This window comes from Hypanus sabinus, chromosome 15 (assembly GCF_030144855.1).
Source record: "Hypanus sabinus isolate sHypSab1 chromosome 15, sHypSab1.hap1, whole genome shotgun sequence".
Lineage (NCBI taxonomy): Eukaryota > Metazoa > Chordata > Chondrichthyes > Myliobatiformes > Dasyatidae > Hypanus > Hypanus sabinus.
In genome coordinates, this window is record NC_082720.1 from 39,211,238 (window position 1) to 39,229,175 (window position 17,938).

Genomic DNA, 17,938 nt, shown 5'->3' on the forward strand with positions numbered 1-17,938 from the left:
AAATATTGAGGTTTTCCAGGAAATGGAAAAAAATGACAACATTTATAAATGATAATATCGAATGGAGCTTCCTCTGGTATTTAGATAATACATGCCTACTTTTAATGCTATTTTAATTATTCAAAAGCAGAATTGAGGCTAATCAACATTTGTAATCATCTTCTCACCTGGGAGGACAGTACTCTTGGACATTAGTTTTGTACCATTAAACTGTTGGCTTAAAAAGAGGAATTTTTAAATATATCACAGCTATTTTAAAATTTACTTTTGAAGTAAAGGTTAATATTTACAATCTAGTATATTTTTAGAGGAGAAAGTACTTTTTGCAGAAGTTGAGCCTGACTGAAGAATACAAACTTGTGCCTGCTTGCTACGTAGACAATAAAAAGTCCAGGCTAAAACTGCCAATGGAAAGCTAAGATTCCGGTTTCTATCTGGACTCTTAAAAGTTTCTGAAACCGACAGAATCCAAACATCAGCAGTGAAAACCCAAAGGCCGTAGAAAGCCTGTGCAACGAAATTGTATCGCACACGATCAGCCAGAACTGGCGTTTTAACTACAAAGAGCTAACGATGCAAGAGTTCTAAAATATTATTTTAATGGATACAATTGCAGGCGGAAGAGCATGCCCAACCTTCCTAAAATAAATATATAAATTAAGAGCCAAACAGTGCGCTAAAGCTTTGTTGGGTCACTAAAATTCGTCACTCTTGCTCATCTGTAATTACTGTACATCAAACAGTACAAGGCCGAGAGCCTTTGTATCCCTTGCAATGCAGACAGAAACGTACAGTTACAATTCAGGCCTAGGCACGATCTTAAAGAAAAGCAAACCGTCCCAACATTGACCATGCAATAATCCCGATCAATACAAAAAAATAACCGACGTACAAAGTCGCCGCGTAGCCCGAGCAACCACTGAAAAGGGGGGTGGGGGTGGGAGGGGGGAGGAAATAAGGAAATAAAAATATAAGGAAGCACCAACAAAAACAAGGCGGGGGCTGCGATCTGACGGCAGTGCACGACAAAAAAGCACAAACAAAAGCGAGCCAAGGCTGGAGACTCGTATGCAATCGGAGCAAAGCCAGCTTGCTGCAACCTTCGTTCAATGCAAACATACGCCCAAATATTGCTATTCGAAATATGCGCAACACTATGCAAAAGCCTTTAAGAGCATTCTTGTATACCTGATTTAGGTTTTTAATCTGACATCACTTTAACCGCTGATCTTGCCCACTTCATCCTCCTTCACCTCTCACTACATGTTCAGTGCTTTTCTATTATCTAAGAGCTCTCTTTCTTTCTCTCGATTTTTTTTCCCTGCTGGTCCTCCAAGGCTCAAAATGGAACCGTCCAGGGGCGTGACCAAACATAAATAGGTAAGTAATCGTGCTCGCTCTACACCAATGCGGTTCTTTCGCCGATCCTTCTTTCCCAGGAGGACTCTGAATTCCTGTTCGAGGCCGTGAGCGGACCCAGTCAGCGGGTGCTGCTGGAAAAGGCTCCGGACGGCACGGGCTGCAGTTGCTGCCAGAGGCTCGCTTCCTCCGCGATGTGTAGCTTGCTTGCGTTGAATTTGACTACGACATCCAGCGCGGCTGATTGACAGCCCACAACGCGAGCGAGGAGTTCCAGAGAGAGAGAGAGATTGCGGATGGTCGGCAACGTGTGCGGCTCTAATAGTAGCTCCACCTTACTAGGACTTCTATAAAATTGATCAGGCGAGATGTTTGGATGTCTGTACCAATGAGTCATGTGCCTCAGTCTGTGACAAGCCGGGTGAGTTTGTTGAGATTACTTCAAAGTCGTGTTTACCTTTGCATTGAAACATTTCCTTCAGTCGTCCGGAGGAATAACAGCAATACAAGTGGGAGGCCCTTATTTTGAAGAAGTGGCAATTAAGCTCGAACATCTGATTTGCACATGGGTTGGTCACATTGTGTTGCTTCCTGCAACTCGAAGACGACACAACCTCTTGAAATTGACATTACATCGACTTTAAGCATGTCCAATGGTGAGCTCGCATTGTTGAATTATATTTTATGCAATGGTTTCCAAAGCACATCCTTCGTTCATTCGCGATTCTCTATATCCATTGGAAACTACCGGAGAGGAGTTGGACGCTACGAGGCTTTACGACTGACTACGAGCAACCTTAATTTATGTTTAGCGCCCTTGTAGTAAATCGTCCTAAAGCGCTCGTTATCAAAGATTAATACATTGAAAGAAATTAGGACGGAAGGAGGGAGGGGAGTTTCGGGGTGGGAGTTACACAACTATCGTCTTCATAGCTAAAGACATACACAGCAGCCATGGTCACATTAGGGCAGCAAAAATGCGTTTCCAGATCGGAGGAGATTACTGTGAATGCGATTGTCACGATCTTGTAGGGTTTTCAAAAAGAACAACCAACATTTCAAAATATCAGAGCATTAAATTCATAATCCAATGCACAGGTGCAACGAAAAACTTGTAGCATTCACAAGAAAATATAAATTAGACACTTTTTACAAAAAAAACAGCAAAAAATTAAACCCATTTTAGTGTAACGTCGTCGCTATTGCCAAATTATGCCAGTTGGTTCAAGAACCAAATGATTGAAGGGATGGAACTGTTCTTGAGCGTGCTGATGCGGTTTCTGTACCTCCTGCTCAATGGGAGCTGGGAGAAGGTGGCAGAGGCTGGATGGTGAGGATCTTTGCAGGGGTTTTGAGTGCACAGAACTCAAACAAGCAAGAGTTTTGGATGAGTTTATGGAGGCTGCTTTGCAAAGTATGGAAATACCTAGCCAAAGATAAAGGGCATGGAAGCGATTTCCACCCCCCCCCCCCCAAAAAATTGATTGGGGGAGAAGATGAAACAGGTCATGCAAAAGATCCTGGTGATGGAGAGGATATGTACTCTAATAATTATCCCTAGCTAAAATGTATACTGAGTTTGTAAACAGCCTTTTCATCCGTAATTGTTGCCAGGAATACTGTCTGTAGCAGGAATTGAAGACGATATCTTTAGTTTTCCAGATGTTTTATTGGAAGAAACTTCAATAGCTTCATTGCTATAAGTTAAACAAAACACATGTTTGGAGATGAAAGGGTTGAAAGAGTAAATAATTCAAACTACGAAACTTTATCTTACAGTAAAACACGTGCAGACACAGAAATTTTGCCACTTAGCGCAGAACAGAATGATTTGGTCATGAGCCTGAGGTTTAATTTTCATTTAGTGTCTGTGGCATCAATGTCATTGAATGGTCCCCTTGCATTCCAATTCTACCACCGCAGATGCACTCGGGAAAATAGTAAGTACGTCTGGGAGTGAAGCTTCAGTTTTTGCAAAGGGGAATTGTAGTTTAGGAGGTGAATGGTTCATTATTTTAAAAAAACAAGCAAGATATTGAGTTTTAAAAAAACCTATGTAAGTGAAAGTCCCAGCGCTTGACATAGATTTGCTTTTGGAGATTCCCTTAAAATCAAACCACTGCTGTCAAAAAAAGTCTTGTTCTGAGTGTCCAGCAACAAGTGCACTTCAGAACAACCAGGATTAATTTTTTTCAGCTGTCATCTAAAGGGGTGTTATAGGGAGAGAAATTTGATGTCCAAAATTCTTCATTAGCACAAATACTGTTTGGACTGTTCAGCTGAACTTCTGGTGCTTTTTGACTTGGAGGTTATTGTAATTGAGTTTCGTGTTGGGAGCAGGGGAGGGGAATCTGTTTTGCTGTCATTGGAAACAACAAAGAAGACATGAGATTCTGCTCTCCTTCCCTCCTCCTCCAACACCCCACCCCTCAAAGTTGTAGAAAGGACAAATCCAAAAGATTTGCCTTTGAAAGTTCAAAGTAAATTTATTATTAAAGTGTATATGTCACAATATACAACATTGATATTGTTACGGGTCTACTCAATAAATCGATAGAATAATAACCATAACAGAATCAAAGAATGACTGCATCAACTTGAGTGTTCAACCAGTGGGCAAAGCACAATAAACTATAAATACAAAAAAGTAATAATTATAAACAAATAAGCAATAAATGGAGAACATGAGATGAAGAGTCTTTAAAAGTGAGACTATAGGTTGTGGGAATATTTCAGCAATAGGGAAATTATTTCAAGAGCCTGATTGTAATAACTGTTCCTGAACCTGATGGTGTGAGTCCTAAGGTTCCGTACCACATTCCTGATGGCAGCAGTGAAAGGAGCGCATGCCCTGGGAGGTGGGGGGAGGGGGTCTCTGATGATCGATGTTGCTTTCAGAGAATGGCACATTGTGTGGATGCGCTCAGTGTGGATAGGCTTTTCCTGTGATGGACTGAGCTCTATCCACTGCTTTTTGCAGGATTCGCAGACAGTATGTTTCCATACCAGGCTGTGATACAGCCAGTCAATATACTATTCACTACACATCTATACATAGATTGTCAAAGTTTTAGATGTCATGCTGAATTTTCGCAAACTCCTAAGGAAGATGTGCTGCCATTCCTTCTTCATAATTGCACTTGTGTGCTGTGTCCCTGCGATAATAACACCGAGGATTTTGCTGACCCTCACCACCTCTCATTCTTCAATGAGGATTGGCTCACGGACCTCTGGTTTCCCTCTCCTAAGTCAATAGCCAGCTCCTTGGTCTTGCTGATATTAAGTAATATGTTGTTACTCTGGCGCCACTCAGCCAGATTTTCAGTCTCCCTCCTATATGCTGATTCATCACCTCCTTTGACGGTGATGTCGTTAACAATCTGGCACTGGAGCTGTGCTTAGCCACAGAGTCATAGGTGTAAACTGACTAGTGCAGGTGGATGAGCACAAAGACTTGTAGTTGATAGAGATCTTGAAGGAGATGTTCTTGCCAATCTGAATTGACCGGGGTCTGCAAGTGAGGAAATTGAGGATCCAATTGCACAAGGAGGTATTGAGGCCCAGGCCTTGGAGCTTACTGATTAGTTTTGAAGGGATGATGGTATTGAATGCTGAGATTATGTCGATAAAGAGCATCCTGAGGTATGTGCCTTTGCTGTCCATATGTTCCAGTGTTGAGTGAAGAGCCAATGTGATAACATCAGCTGTGGACCTGATGCTCTGGTAGGCAAATTGGAGCGGATCCAAGTTGCTTCTCAAACAGGGGTTGATGTTTCATCATCAATTTCTCAAAGTGCTTCATCACTGTGTACATAAGTACTACAGGATGATAGTCACTGAGGCAGCTCACCACTTTCTTCTTAGGCACTGGTAAAATTGAAGCAGGTGGGTGCCTTGGGCTACCATAGTGAGAAGATATCAGTGAATGGTCCAGCCAGTTGATCAGCACAGGTCTTTAGTATCTGGCCAGGTACCATGTCTGGGCTGGATGGTTTTTTTGTTGGCTCGTCCTGAAGGCTATTCGCACATCAGTGTCAGAGACCGAAATCACAGGATCATCAGGGGCTGTGGGAGTTTGTGATGGTTCCTTCATGTTTTGACAGTCAAAGTGGGCATAGAAGGCATTGAGCTCATCTGGAAGTAAAGCCCTGCTGTTGCCTATGTCACTTGATTTAACTTCATAAGAGCTGATGGTATTCAAGCCCTGGCACAACTGTAGAGTATTCTTTGTTGATTCCAGTTTAGTCTGGAATTGCCACCTTAACCTGTGAGATGGCTTTCCAGAGATCGTACATGAACCTCTTGTAACTTCCTTGGTCACCAGACTGGACTTGAATGTATCTGGTCTGACCCATAGCAGATTATGGATCTCATGGTTCATCCAGGGCTTCTGACTGAGGAAGACTGAATGATTTTTATGGTGACGCACTTGTCTACAATTATTTTAATCAAGTCCATGATAACCATGGCGTATTCATTCAGATCCACAAATGAGTCCTTGAACCGGGCGTAGTCCACCAACTCAAAGCTATCCCATAGCCACTCCTTTGCCTCCTGCGACCACCTCTTTGATATCCCAATCTTTGGAGCTTTGCTCTTTAGCCTCTGCCTGTGTGCAGGTAGGAGAAAAACAGCTAAGTGATCAGATTTCCTGAAAGCAGTCTGGGCACGGTACAGTGGGCATCCTTTATCCTGGTAAAACAGTGATCTTGTGTGTTAGGCCTCTGGTGCTACACATTATATGCTAATGGTAATTGGGCAGGGTTATCTTCAAACAAGCCAGATTGAAGTCCCTGACTATGATTTGAAATGCACTGGGATGAACTGCTTCTTGTTTGGAGATGGGTTTGTGCAATATCTTGAGCGCTTGATTATAGTCTGCTGCTGGTGATGTGAAACCTGCAGTCGGGATCATGGAGGAGAAACCCCTAGGTGAAATGGGCGGATGGCATTTGATCATTGGGTATTCAAGGTTGTGGGGGGGGGGGGGAGGAAACATGACTTTGACAAAACTGTCAGATCGGAGCACCACTGAGAGTTCATCATGAAAAACCCACCTCCACCTTTTGCCTTTTTCCGAATCAGCAATTTGATCCATCCAGTAAGTTGAGAAGCCTTGCGGTCTGACTGCTGTACCTGGCATGCCCTGAGACATAGAATACAACAATCCCTCATTTCTCTCTGATACAGCAATCTTGCCCTCAGTTCCTCAATTTTGTTCTTCAGCGACTGCACATTTGCTAACAAGATGCTGGGTAGAGGGTGCCTCATCCCTCTGCGTTTCAGCCTAGGTTGGAGTCCTCCCCTCTCCTCCTGCCTTGCTTCCGGCCATGGCAATGAACTTCTGTCCATTTAAAGGCGCTGCTTCTGCAGAGTCCCACAGAAGATCATGAAATCTGTAGATCATTAAATTGTTTTAAAAGTACATTGTTTAAAGGGAAATTACTTGCTGCAGATTGTAGTGAGAGTAATTTGAAAGATACAGCTAGAAGTATTTTCTGCAGCCCTCAGACCGTCACCGTGGTTCACCAGCACCATCCTGATTGTCACTTAGTTATTTTAATGCTGAATTGGTTCCGTTCTTGGGAACCTGCATGGAGCAGCAAAAGAAAGCACCAGAACCAGCATGGATAAATTGAGTTGCTGTCACTTCTGAGAAAAGTAATAAGAAATTCAAGCTGTGTACTGGATAAAGTACCCAAATACTAAAAGGGATCTGGATGTTTGCTTTCACTTGTTTCATAATCTCATTTTGGGTTTAAAGTAGTTCTCAGTGGATTTGCAAATTAGTGCATAAGATTAATAACTATTAAATGTTGTCATATCATTATATGGTGCATTCTGGAATCGGCACTACCAGCAATGAAACCAGATGGCCAGAAATGATGTTTATTTTTATATGTACACATCTTGGGGGAGAAGATCTACTAAGGTAGATTAGTACATGATCAAAGGTTCGGTGAAAGAGGTGATATTAAAAGTGGGCCCCGGGGGAAGTGTGCTGTTGTCTTAGTGATGGGATAATGCAAAGGAAGGCATGCTTCACTAAATTGATGGCAGGGGCCATGGGAAAGTGGTGTAAAGTGCAGAAAATGGTTGAAAAATCAGAAACCAGAATATGTCAGAACTACCTAATGGTAGTTAGATGTGAATTGTAATTACAGGTCTGGTCTCAAGTTTGTACTGGGGATGGAAGATGATTATCTGAGCTTTGAAATTTTCTGGGAACTAATAGGGACAGAGGCTCTTTCTTTTCGTGCTTTCTTCGTGCTTTGTGGATGTCAGTGGCAAAAGCAGCGCTTGCTTTTCACCCTCAATTAAGTGGCTTTTTCAGGGAGCTGTAATGAATCAATATTGTCATATCAGGATTAACATCACTGGCTATGATAAAATTGTTGTTTTGCAGCAGAAGTGCAATGCAATACGTAATAATATAGACTATAAATTACAATCAGAAGTTCATATTTTAAAAAGAAAATTTAGTTAAATAAGTAGTGGAAGAAGAGACTGGAAAAATAATGAGGTTGTATTCATGGGTTCATTGCTCATTTGTAAATTTGTTGGCAGAGGGGAAGATGCTGTTCCTGAAACATTGAGTGTGTGTCTTCATGCACCTGTACCCCCTTTTCCCTCCTTGATGGTAGCAGTGAGAAGAGGGTAGGTCCTGGTAATGGGGTCCTTAATGATGGATGCTGCCTTTTTTTATTTGAGGCATTACCTTTTGAAGGTGTCCTGGATGCTGGGGAGCCTAGTGCCCATGATAAAGCTGGCTGAGTTTACAATTTCCTGCAGTCTTTTCTGATCCTGTGCAGTGGCCCCTCTGTACCAGATGGTGATGGAAACACTTAGAATGTTCTCCATGGTACATCTGTAGAAATTTGAGAGTATCTTTGGTATCATGCCAATTCTCCTCAAATTTTTAATGAAATATAGCTGCTGTTGTGCCTTATTTGTAATTGGGCCAAGGTTAGATCCTCAGAATTTGATAACCAGGAACTTAAAACTGTGCACTCTTTCCACTTCTAATCCCTTGATGAGGTGTATGTCTTCCCTCACCTTCCCTTTTCTGAAGTCCACAATCAGTTCCTTGGTCTTACTGACATTGAGTGCAAGGTTGTTGCTGCAACACCACTCAACTAGCTGATCTTTCTCACTCCCACACCTTCTCGTCACCATCTGAAATTCTGCCAATTGTTGTGTCATCGGCATATTTGCAGATGCTGTTTGTGCTTAGCCACACAATCATGGACATAGAGAGAGCAGAGCAGTAGGCTAAGCATGCATCCCTGAGGCCTACCAGTGTTGGCTGTCAAAAGGAGGGGTTGTTATTTCCCATCTGCACTGACTGTGGTTTCCCTGTTAGGAAGTCAAGGATCCAGTTGCAGAGGGAGGTACAGAGGCCCAGGTTTTGGAGCTTGTTAATTAGAACTGAGGGTATGATTGTGTTGAATGCTGAACTATAGTCAATAAACAGCAACCTGACAAAGGTATTATTATTGTCCAGGTGATCAAAGCCTGAGTGGAAAGACAGTAAGATTATATCTGCTGTAGACCTTTTCTGGGGATGGGCAAATTGCAGTGGGTTCAGGTTGTTGCTTAGTCAGAAGTTGATTCTCGCAATGACCAACCTCTCAAAGCACTTCATCACAGTAGATGTGAGTGCCACTGGGCAAAAGTCATTGAAGCAGCTCACCCTGCTCTTCTAGGGCAGTGGTATGACGGTCGCCCTTTTGAAGCAGGTGGGAAACTCTGACTGTAGCAGTGTGAGATTGAAGGTGTCAGAACCCTACCAGGTACACCATCAGGGCTGATGCCTTGTGGGGATTCACTCTCTTGAAAGATGTTCTGATGTTGGCCTCAGAAACGGAGATCACAGGGTCACCAGATGCTGCAGGTATTCACACATATCCAGCTTTATTAAAGTTGATAGTAATATTGTTACAGAACAAGGATTTCCATGCAGTGGGTTTGACATGGCTGCTCAGTGCAGAGGGAATTTAATGATCCAAAATCAATGAATCATCGAAGCAAGCAGGGGCAGTTTGCACTTATGCATGCCACAGTCTCAAGGAGACACCAGATTGCTTAAAGGGAGAGTTTAAGATAAGCGAGCGGAGGCAACCGGTACTTTCTAGGTGCCACAGTTCACAAGGAGACATTGGATTGTGCATCATTTGATATTTAGCAAGGACCAATAAAAAGAGGTTGGGTTTAAGTGGAGTTGCCATTGTGTGTGTGGACCAGTGTTAGTGTGGGGAGATGTGATTTTCGCTTATCTAGGCTTTGGAGAGGTGTATGCTATACATAGATTTTATTTCATTCTTTACTCTTTATCTCTTTCTTATGGCACATTTAAAGCAGTGGGGATGCCAGACAGGATACAGAAATATTCCTCTTTCAGGAGGTGGGAAGGCAGGGAGACCTCCAGAATCCCAAACAACGCAACTTGCAGGAAATGCATCCAGCGGCAGCTTCTAACAGACTGTTAAAGAGTTAGATGCGGATCATTTGGAGTTGATGGACAGGACATACTGGAACCTAGTTACACCCTAGATGTGGGACACAGGTAATTGGGTGACCATCAGGCAGGAGAAAGGGGATGAGCAGGCAATTTAGAGTAACCTGTGGCCATTTGACTGTTTGATGCTGTTTTGGGGGGGGGGGGGGAAATGAGCTAGCAGAGGAAAACCACAGTGGTCAGGTCTCTGGCACTGAGTCTCGCTCTGTGGCTCAGAAGGGCATGGATCAGCATGTGAAATTATGACATTGTAGCCATTAACGAGACTTGGCTGTAGGAGGGGCAGGACTAGCAATGTTCCGGGGTTCTGTTATTTAGACATGATAGAGAAAGAGGGATTAAAGGGGGAGGGGTGGCATTACTAGTCAGGAAAAATGTTACAGCCTAGCTCATTCAGCAAAGAATGGGGAGCTTGTGAAACCCCATGGCCAGAACAGGGAATAAGAAAGGTATGACCACGTTAATGGAATTGTGTTATAGACCACCCACCAGTACGCAGGATTTGGAGGAGCAATTTTGTAAGGAGATTGTAGACAGTTGCAAGAAACATAAGGTTGTGATAGTAGGTGATTTTAACTTTCCACTTATGGACTGGGTATTATTGAAGTATAAAAGTTGCATTGTTTGCTGTGTAACCAAAACTATGTAGTCAGCTTTGAGCTTGCTATTTGCTATGCATGTATCCAATTTAGTAGGAGAATGAAATCATAAGAATGTAGAAGACAATGGGGTGTTAATGAGAGGTAGCTAAGAGATATAGATTAGAGCATGATTAAGTCAATGGGTAGAAACAATAGTGGCGGATGTACTTGTGATACACAACTGTAGACCAATTGTATATGCTAATACAACTAAACCAGGAGATTGCTATAAAAAATGCTACGTACAAGGATCGGTGGGCAGTCAGCGACTAGCTCAATGACCGTCTCAGCTTTGATTTGCAAATTAAAGTTTAATACTTCTTGAAGAATCTTCTGCGTCTCCTGGTCGTTTGTGGGGCACGAGAAACCACGACAGTATCCCAAATTGTAAAAGGGCTGAGGTGGAAAGAGTTTGTCAAATGTGTTCAGAAAAGTTTCTTTAATCAGTACATACAAGTCCCAACACGAGAGAATGTGATACTAGATCTCACATTGGTGAATGAGACAGGGCAGGTGACAGAACTTTGCATCTAGTGATAACTATTCCATTAAGTTTCAAGATTACAGAGGAGGTGGTGTTTCCTATTTTGAGGCAAATTGGGGTGAATAAATCCCCAGAGTCTGACAATGTGATCCCTCAGACCCTGTGGGAGGCTAGTGCAGAAACTGCAGGAGCCTTAGCAGAGATTTTTAAAGATACCAGAGGATTGGAGGATGGCTACTGTTCCATTGTTTAAGAAAGACTCCAGGAACAAGCCAGTAAAATGTAGGCCAGTGAGCCTGACATCAGTAGTGGCAAAGTTATTGTAAGGTTTACTAAGCAACCAGATATGTATGCAAGTACTTGGATAGATAGGGTCTGATTAGGGATAGTCAAATGGCTTTGTGCATGTTAAGTCATGTCTGAACAATCTAGTAGCTTTTTGAGGAAGTTATCAGGAAAGATGGTGAAGGCAAGGAATTTGACAAGGGATGTTGGTCAAGAAGGTTCAATTGCTTGGCATTCAAGATGAGATAGTAAATTTGATTGGACATTAGCTTTGTGGGCGAAGCCACAGAGTGGTGTAGGTGGTTGCCTCTTAGACTGGAGGCTGCAGTCTGGTGGTGTGCTGCAGGGATCGAAGCATTGTTGTTTGTAATCTGTATCAGTGATCTGGATGATAATGTGGTAAACTGGATCAGCAGATTTGCGGATGACACCAAGATTGGGGACGTAGTGGACACCTGGGAAGGCCATCAAAGCTTGCAGCAGGATTCTGGACCAGCTGAAAAATGGCAGATGGAATTTAATGCTGACAAGTGTGCAGGGTTGTACTTTGGCAGGAACAACCAGGGTTGTTCTTGCACAGTAAGTCCTAGGGCACCAAGGAATGCAGTAGTACAAAGGGATCTGGAAATACAGGTCCATATTTCATTGAAAGTGGCATCACAAGTAGATAGGATTGTAAAGAAAGCTTTTGGCATATTGGCCCTCATAAATCAATATACTGATGACAGGAGTTGGTATGTTATGTTGAAATTGCATTAGATGTTGATGTTGAGGCCTAATTTGGAGTATTGTGCCTAGTTTTCATCACCTATCTACAAGAAAGATGTCAATAAGGTTGAAAGAGTGCACAGAAAATTTACAAGCAAGTTCCTGGCCCTTGAAGATCTGAGTTGTAGGGAAAGATTGAACTGGTTGGGATTTGATAAATTATGAGGGGTACAGATAGGGTAAATGCATGCAGATTCTCCCCCCCCCCCACCACTGAGGTTGAGTGAGACTATCACCAGAGGTCACAAGTTAAAGTTGGAGAAGAAATGTTTAAGGGTAACATGAGGGGGAGTCTCTTCACTCAGAGGGTGGTGGGAGTGTGGAATGAGCTGCTTGCGGATGTGGTGGATGCAGGGTCGATTTCAACATTTAAGAGATACTTGCATAGGTACATGGATGGGAGGGATAGTGAGGGCTAAGGTCAGGGTGCAGATTGATGGGCCTAGCAGGCAGATTAATGGTTCAGCACAGACTACACGGGCCAAAGGGCCTGCTTCTGGGTTTCAGTGTTCTATGACTATGATTTTTAAGGAGATGAGAGCAATGGAACAAGGAAAGTGGCAGTGGACTGGGGTAAATTTCAAGGTGTGATTGGCAAATGCTATGATGACTTTCTATTCTTTGGAAGAGAGTGGGGAGGAAGTCATACTCTGTGGACCAATCTAGACTTTGAAAAGTTGTGGTAGTGCTCTGACAATGGTCTCAGGGTCTTCGATGATAAACCATATTGCTTCAGCATGAGTGGATATTTTATGGGGAAGCGCAGAAGCTGTGATTGTTCAAATGGTGGGTGCATCAAGTAAGCAGTGGGATGCAGTTTGACAGAAGTATCTCGTTTAAAGGCAGACTGGATAGAAAGGTGGGAGAATGTTCTTGGCGGTTAAAGTTGCTCTACGTAAACATCCATTGAAGCCCTTATGCTGGGACCTTTAATTGCAAAAGATACACATCATTGTGAAGGTTTTTTAACATTAGTTTGTGAACTAATGCCTGATTTAAATGGAACAAATTTGTATATTGGTTTGAGACTGCAAAGAATTTGAGAGCTTGGTCAAGTGTGTGTATGTATACATTTATGGGGGGGGGGGGGTACACTATTTTAAAATGTTCATTCACAGTGAAAGGAATGTTTTGAATTTTAGTTAAGGTTTGAGGCTAATCAAGGACAGCTTGACCGCGAGATAGGGTTCTGAATGATAGAAAATAAACTTGCTCTCGGTGGTGATAAAAGAAAAAACAATATGTGGTGGGCAATAACTGAAATGGGTCCAGGTTATTAAACTTTAAATTTCCTGAGGGAAGGCAAATGGCTAATTATTGAAGAAAATAAATGATGCTGTGCACACCCAGAATCTCTAGGTGATTTAATAGCTGTTCCTTAATCAAAGCAGATTGGCAGGTTATTCTGGGTCTTTAACAAAACTACTGTGGAATTATGATGCACAAGGGTCTAACATCAGTGACTGAACATTCAGTTAATGAAACTAAAAATAGAAAATGCTGGAAACCCCAGCAGGTTTTAGACGCATCCTCAGAAAGTGAAGCAGTCAGTGTTGTGACAAAGGGTCATGGACATGAAATGCTGTATCTTTTCCACAAATACTAACTGACTTGCTAAACTTTTCCAGCATTTTTTCTGCTTTCTAATTATTTTTCTTAGAGCAGTCTTGTTCCTATTGGCTGCTGCTGCCTGGGCTTGTGGGAGAGTTTAGAAATTGTGTGTGTGGAACTAAGCATAAACTTCAAGACAATGCACGCCAACCTTGTGCTTGCTGATAATTTGGTCATCCAATTCCATATTGGCAGTTACCCAATTGTTCTCCAAAGCAGTGTACGACTCTAATTAAACTTTTCAGAACATAAGAACAGCCGTCCTTCTCAATTTTTTAATATCATCAAATGTGTTTAACAGATGCGAGTTACTGATGAATTCCTCCTCATTACATCACTCACATTTTCATCTTCAGCGTCTGCCAATGGACGAGTAATAGGATCTCAAGCCAGAAAAAATCTGATGACTTAAACTAAAATACTTTTAACAGTGGCACAAGCTTGAAAGGTACGTAGTCTTGACGATCATCATCAGAGTTTTAGGGGAACTAAAACCAAAAATGTTGTGAAACCCATCCGTCGTAATTGACTTGATATCAACCTTCATCAGTATAATACATTCACTTTCAAGTTCAGTGAAATGCTGGTACACTGAATTCTCATTCACCATTATTTGTATTAATTTTAGGTAATTAATTTATTTACTTAAAAACAAACCTTTGAACAAACCAGAGCTTGTAATTTCATGAAAGCTTTATTGGTCTACCGAGGTACATTTAAAGCTTCAGAGGGCAACTTTGTGAAAGTTGGAGATTGGAACATCACATCTTGGCAGCTTCTGACACACCTTGGCCTCCAGTCACTGCTGGGGATGTGTGATCAGCCTTATGGGGAGTGAACCTTATGGAAAGCATCTGGCCCTGATGGTGTCCCTGGTTGTACCCTTGGACCCTGTGCAGATCAGCTGAGGGGGCATTTCCTGCCTATTTTAACCTATCATACTTCAATCTGAAGTTCCCACCTGCTTTTAGAAGGCAACTATCAAAGCAATACCCAAGAAAAGCAAGGGAACTTGCCTTAATGACTACTGTCCAGTGGCTCTGACAGCCACTATGAAGTGCTTCGAGAGCCTGATCATGGAACACACTGAGTCCACCCTCTCAGACAACCTTGACCTACTTCAATTTGCCGATTGCAGAAACAGGTCTATGGCAGATGACAATTCCCTGATCTACACTCATACTTGGAGCATCTGGACAGTAAAGTCTCCTATGTTGACTCGGGTTTATTGACTACAGCTTGGCCGTCAATGCTATAATTCCAAGCAAACTTGTCTCCAAACTCCTAGACCAGGGACTCAACGTCTTCTTTGCAATGGGATCCTCAACTTTCTGACCACAGACCGTAATCAGTAAGCATGGGCAGCAGAACCTCAAACATGATTATCCTCAACTATGGTGCCCCACAAGGCTGCATCCCCTGCCTCCTACTCTGCTGCCTATACACACGTGACAGTGTGGCCAGATTCTCCTCCATCTACATATTGGCAGGTGATACCAACCTAGTGGGCCGTATCTCAAATAGTGATGAGCCTGAGTATGGATAAGTGATAGAGAGCCTAGTGACATGACCACGATCTTTCACTCAATGTCAGTGAAACAAATATGCTGGTCATTGATTTCAGGAAGTGGAGTGGTGTATATGCTGCTGTCTAGATCAACGGCACTGAGGTAAAGAGCTTCAAGTTCTTGTGAGTGAACAGCCCGTCCTAGTACAATCATATTGAAGGCATCACCAAGAAAGAACCTCAGTACCACAACTTCTTCAAGAGGCTGAAGACATTTGGCATGCCTGTTTTGACCCTTCCCAATTTCTATTCAATGCAGTATTCCGTCTGGGTGCATCAAGTCTTGGTATGCTAACTGCTCTGCCTGTGACTGGACCTGACTGTATTTCTTGCTCACTCAGTAAAGCATCCAGCATAATCAAAGACCCACCCAACCAGGACATTTGCTCTTCTCTCCATTCCCACTGAGCAGAAGATGCAAAAGCCTGAAAGCAGATGTCACGAAGCTCAAGGACAGTTCCTATTTTATTGATATAACACTTTTGAATAGTTCCCTAGTACCATAAACAATTTACCCCATAATCTACCTCATGACATTGGAATTTATTATTTACCTGCACTGTAGTTTTGTGGCTAACACTTATTCTGCATTCTGTTATTGTTTTCCCTTGTGTATGATCTTACTGTGCTGTTGCAGTGGATTCATCTGTATGAATGGCATGCAAGACTGTACCTCAATATATCTGATAGTAGTAAACCAATTTACCAATTAGACAGTCCATGAAAGCGAGGCTAGTTTCTATAACGTGGACACAACGCTGTACAGTTTTTGTGTGGTCATGGGCAGAGCAGTTGCCATACCAAACTATAATGCATCCAGATAGGATGTTTTCTGTAGTGCATCAATTTTAAAAAAAAAATAATTGGTGAGGTCCAAATTTCTTTAGTCTCCTGGTAAAATGGAGGTTTTGGTGAGCATTCTTGGCCTTGGCATCTCTATGTTTGGACCAGGACACGCTATTGGCGATGTTCACTTCTGGGAACCAGAAGCACTCAATCCTCTAACTTCAGCACTGTTGTTGTTAACATGAGCATGTGCACTCTTTTTCCCACCTCACCTTCTCACTTCCTGAATTCAATGACCAGCTCTTTTGACACAGTGTGTTACAGTGGCCACAACCATGGGACAATCTCAATAAGTGATCTCCATTCAAGCTGTACAGGATGACAGATTTCTCCACCCAGACAGAGAAGAATGTTTGCAATTTTCTACCCAAGAGGCTCTAGAGATGCGGCTGAGTATATTAGGGCTGATCACCAGATTCTCAGCAAATAAGGGAACTATAGGATTGCTACAGGAGGAAATGAATAGCTTATTTCAGTTTCTATTTCTGTCCTTTTATTTAAAAAAAAGTTACAGAAACATTTCTACACTGTCATTTCCTGGTATTTGGAAATAACGTTGGTATTATTTTGGGACTGAACCCTCTCACCATAGTCAAAATAAACAATTGCAAAATCAGGAGCAGGAAGAGTCAGCTGCAGATCTCCTGGATCCTTTTTCAGTTGTATTTCTTGTAATTTTAAAATATTGAGTAGATCAATTCAGATATGTAAAACTATTAATTTTAATATTTCTGATATAATAAAAATTAATTTATACAATAATGAATTTCAAGCTCAATTTGATTAGATGTAGTCAATTAATCCATGGGAGTTCTCTGCCATCACGTGGCTACAGTCTACGTCTAATCTCAGCCGAGCATTAAGTTGGCATTGAGGAACTGAGTGTATAATCAGCAAAAGCAAAGCAGCGTACCTGGATGTCTGTGTCATTGTGGTATGCAATTCTAATCGAGGTAGCTTGAAGCCTTTGTCACGGTGACCTGCCTCAGTGACTACTGTCTGGTAGCACTTACAGTAATTGTAGTGAAGTGCTTTGAGAGCACAGTTTTGTCTTGAGGTGACCTGGATCTGCTTTGATTTGCCTGCTGCTGCAATAGGTCAACTGCCAATGCAATTTCTCTGATTCCTCACTGTTCTGGACCATTTGAACAACATGAAACAGGCTTTTGTTCATCGATAACAGCTTAATGTTCAATACAAACATCCTGACTGAATTTGTTATCAAGCTTCAGTACATAGGCCTCTGCATCTGGATCCTCAACTTTCTCACCACAAAGCTCTATGAGTGAGAACATTAAGAACATAAAAGATAGGGGCAGGAGTAGGCCATCTGGCCTGTCAAGCCTGCTCGTCCATTCAATAAGATGATGGCTGATCTGGCCATGGACTCATCTCCACCAACCTGCCTTTTCCATATCACCCTTAATTCCTCTACTATGGGAAAAAATGAGGACCGGTAACGTCTTCCCACTGACCATCAACAAAGGTACACCTTAAGGCTAGATGCTCAGCCCCCTGTTCTACTCCCTATACACATGACTGTGTGGCCAAGCACAGCTCCAATGCCAGCCATAAATTTGCCGACGACTTCACAGTAGACAAATCACAGGTGGTGATAAGTCAGCATACAGGAGCAAGATAAGACATCTAGTTGAGTGGTGCTGTAACAACTCACACAGCATCTGTAAACCTAAAGAATTGATTGTTGCCATCAGGAAGGAGAAGGAGGGGCGAATGCACACCAACTCGACACTGGATTGGTATGAGAGAGGGTCAGCAGCTTTAAATTCCTGCGTGTTAACATATCAGGTGACCTGTGCCAGACCCAGCACATAAAGGCAATCACAGGAGGGTGGCAT

The 17,938-nt window shown here is 42.4% G+C and overlaps 1 protein-coding gene across 4 annotated transcripts in view; it reads right to left on the bottom strand.

The window, feature by feature from the left end:
- rnf44 (ring finger protein 44) overlaps positions 1-17,938 on the bottom strand; it is a 155,586-nt gene that overhangs the window by 83,386 nt on the left and 54,262 nt on the right. Inside the window, exon 1 of one of the 4 annotated variants that reach the window (XM_059990247.1) lies at positions 1,189-1,341. The exons of 2 other annotated variants lie outside the window; for them this stretch is intronic. The gene's annotated coding sequence lies outside the window, so the exon portion shown is untranslated. Of the gene's footprint in view, positions 1-892; positions 915-1,188; positions 1,342-17,938 lie in introns of those variants that run through there. One more of the 4 variants, XM_059990249.1, reaches the window with a different exon arrangement.